Source organism: Camelina sativa, chromosome 4 (genome assembly GCF_000633955.1).
Source record: "Camelina sativa cultivar DH55 chromosome 4, Cs, whole genome shotgun sequence".
NCBI classification, from domain to species: Eukaryota; Viridiplantae; Streptophyta; class Magnoliopsida; order Brassicales; family Brassicaceae; genus Camelina; species Camelina sativa.
In genome coordinates this window covers 2379805-2383459 of record NC_025688.1, presented here as the reverse complement: position 1 = coordinate 2383459, position 3655 = coordinate 2379805, and the positions used below count along the sequence as shown (strand labels likewise).

Below are 3655 nucleotides of genomic sequence, written 5' to 3'. Positions count from 1 at the left end.
CAATTTTTAATATGTTTATTGAAAAAATGACATCAATAAAAAACTGATTTAAACCTTTGATTATAGACACATTTGAAAGATCTTAAACCTTTTAAGAATTCATGACTTGAGTTTTTTTTGTTAAGAGGATAAAGATTTTGTTAATGGAATATTTTTTTTGTTTCGATTTTTTTTTATTTCTGTATTTAATTTAGATGGATGATTATCCATGTAACCCCGCAATTTTGGTTAATTAATATAGAAGGATTTTTAATTTTTAATAATTACTAATTATCTTTTATAGCCTCAGCAGTTTTAGCGTTTATTTAACAATTTCTAATGGCAATTACATGTAATTTTTTACACTTTTTAAGGTTATTTTAATTTTGTACTTCTTAATTAATATAGTAGGATTCAATAAAGTTTCACCATCTTTTTTTTTTCATTTTACTTTTATGCCTATTTAGCTAATATGAATTACATGAGCCTAATAATATACAATTACAATAAACTAACCTGTTGAGATGATGGTTGTTCTCCTTTTCAAATTATTCTATCTTTTACTTTAATATAATAGAATGACTATAAAATGAATCAGTCCATAAAAGTCTATTATTATATGAATGATTACTTGTGAAGTACAAGGGAAATTGTTTAAAAACTGGAGTTTCTGAATTTAATATTTTTTGAAATAACCTAAAGGCTCTCATGTAAAGTTTATTGTAATTGTATATTATTTAAGTTGACAAAACTCATTTATAGTAAAGTAAGACTCTGATTTGTTTTACCAGATCCTATAGCGTATAATGTCATGTTTCAAATGCATTTACTAAATTAAATTGTTTATCATGCAAAAAACAGTCTTGCTTTCTCAAATTTAGACTTAGTTAAAGTATTTATACAAATAGTCATTATTACTAAATAACCATTCTAACCATAGCTTGTTGAGGATGATTGGTCACCTACACAACGACAACATTATATTAACATAGTTACGTGCCATGTTTCCTTAGCTTGGAAATAGGTGGTGCGCCTTATTTTGTTGTGAATTGATGGTCACCCACGAATAAAATCATTTTATTTACATAGATATGAGTCATTATCATGTTTATTTTATTTACAGATCAGTCCCAATTTTAAAAATGTGTGTTTCTAAAAATGCAATCTTTGTGGCCAAAATCTTCTATTACAGAGTATATGAGACAAACAAAAAAAATTTAATACGAAGATATTCATATTTTTGGCAACAAAGATGTCGGAAAAGGGTTGCTCGGAGTAGAAACCGAGACTCGCAGGGCTTCATCGGATTCACTGGATTCTGTTTGTTGAAGTCCCAACGTTTTCTACTTTACCAAAACTAACAACTCTTCGTCTGATATTTTTTAACTGAAATAATATAACCGTCATCGTATTTACTTAAACAAATCAGAAATATGACTTCTTCATTACAGTGATGTTCTTTATTTGCTAATTAAAATTTATTCTGACGTTTAAATCATTTTCAAAATATTAAAATTTTAAAATAATAGGTTACCAATTACTTATATATCAAATTATGGATTAAATATTTAAAAATACAATAAATGAAATTATTTAACATTAAAAATAAATCAGGTATTCGTAAAAATGTAACATGTAAAAGTAAAAATTATCTCGTGGGTTACTAAAGTAATTTAAGTAAATACTAAATCAAATGTTTCTGCCAAAAAATTGTTTTAGATAAATTTTAGTTTTAAATATCATGTGACGGGTTATATAGCAGGACTGATTTGGGTTGATATAAATATAAATTAAAATATGATTAATTTGGTGTTCATCATGTTATTATTTTATTAACACCGTCAATATTAGAATATTAAAAAATTTAATTAAATTAATTAAATTATGATTATGTAAAAAATAAATATCATGCAATATACCACAAATTAACCCTAAAATTATTAACAATCTAAATACAATTATATGATCTCAAACATTAAACAAAATCAACAAACAATTATAACTTAAAATTTAAAAGTTTTAGTTTAAGAAAAAATTGTCTCGAGGTGTAGAACGGATAAAAATCTAGTATTATATACACAACAATAGAAAACCAAAAATACATATTAGAAAAGAGAGAACTCAATGGTTGTAGACTAGGGTTTCCCTACGTCAAGTGTTTACTAGAACATAGAAAATAAGGAACCATATCCACTATGGACACGAAAACTATTGGATACGGACAACGGGTATCGCACATACAACAAGTAGGCCGAGAAGCAGAATTGTTGCGTTGAAAACGAATCTCACCGTCACCTATTTCGAAACTTTGACCAGCCTTATAGTATGCATCTCGACCAAGTAAGCAAGTAATATGAAGCGTGGTGCAGCAATCGTTGCACTCATAGAACCCTTTTTTTCCTCCAATTGCTAACTTTCCCTCACATAATTCACACCAATCGGAGTCACTTGCCTTATCTCCATGACAAAATGTGAGATAATGTTCATCATGCTTATACCTTACCATGTATGGTAAGGTGGCACATTCGTAACATATAATAAAGTCACACTCAATGCAGTTGAGTACCTTCTTAAATTTCGTTGACTTGCAAATGTGGCACGTTGGCTTTTCATTTGGGTCTAACGATAGGAATAAGGGGTGTTGATGGCCTTGATAATTAAACGGCTCAGCAGTCGAAGCACACACTACATCTAGTATGAAGTTACAATTCTGCTTGGTACACCCATAAGCGAAACCATTACTCTTACGCATACAAGCTTTGCATTTGAATACATCGTCTCCATGATCAACCTTTTGTTTAAGGGGATGGGGATGTAATGGATGTACCTTTTTACGTGGAGCATTTGCACATGTTTCATGTAGCATGAAATCATCATATTCCACACATACATAAAAATTACCTTCGTTGATTGGAAGGACACACGCTTGACAAAATTTGTTTCCATCGTAAAGTCCACTTGTCTCAAACTTCAGATGATGGCGATGTGAAAAATGGAGTATTACTCCATCAGATATCCTTTTGAAGGACTCAACGTCATCTTCTTCTGATTTTTCTGGTACCCCTTCGAGTTCTTTTCCATCCCATATATCCTTACGTAGTGCACATCTTATGTGAACGACATAGCCACTACACTCTTTGCAAGTGTATGCACCATAATCACTGTCAATTATTTGACGGCAAACTCCGCAAGGCTTTTCTTCAAAAGGAAGGGAAGAAATAAAAGAGACACGATGGTGGTGGCGAGATATTCTTATGGTTTGTGGGATATAGATACAATCACTATGGGCTACGAAATCACATATAGGGCAGACGTAGGTGAGATGAAGTTTATTTACCAAACCACAAATATTGCAAGTTAAGGAAGCTTGTCTAGGGAAAAGGATGAGGGTATGGTCATGTCTTTTTGGTTGGTCTATAAAAAAGGGTATTTTTTGCTGAGCACAAAGGACATGCATATAGGTGTCGCAAAGAGCACAAAAATAAATCATATAGGTTGCTCTTTCTCTACAGTAGATGCAATTGTCAGATCTATATTTAGAATAGAAGAGTTGGAGAGAATGTTTGGGGTGGGAAGGATAACTAATCCTAAGTGGACACTCGACGCATTCTTTATGAAACCTTTTATCACACGTGGCACAAAAATAATAGTCCGTACCGATGGTTTGGATAGAGCA

General features: G+C 31.0%; 1 pseudogene; it reads right to left on the bottom strand.

Annotated features, from left to right (window-relative positions):
* Positions 2025-3655, bottom strand: part of LOC109132649 — a 2563-nt pseudogene continuing 932 nt past the window's right edge.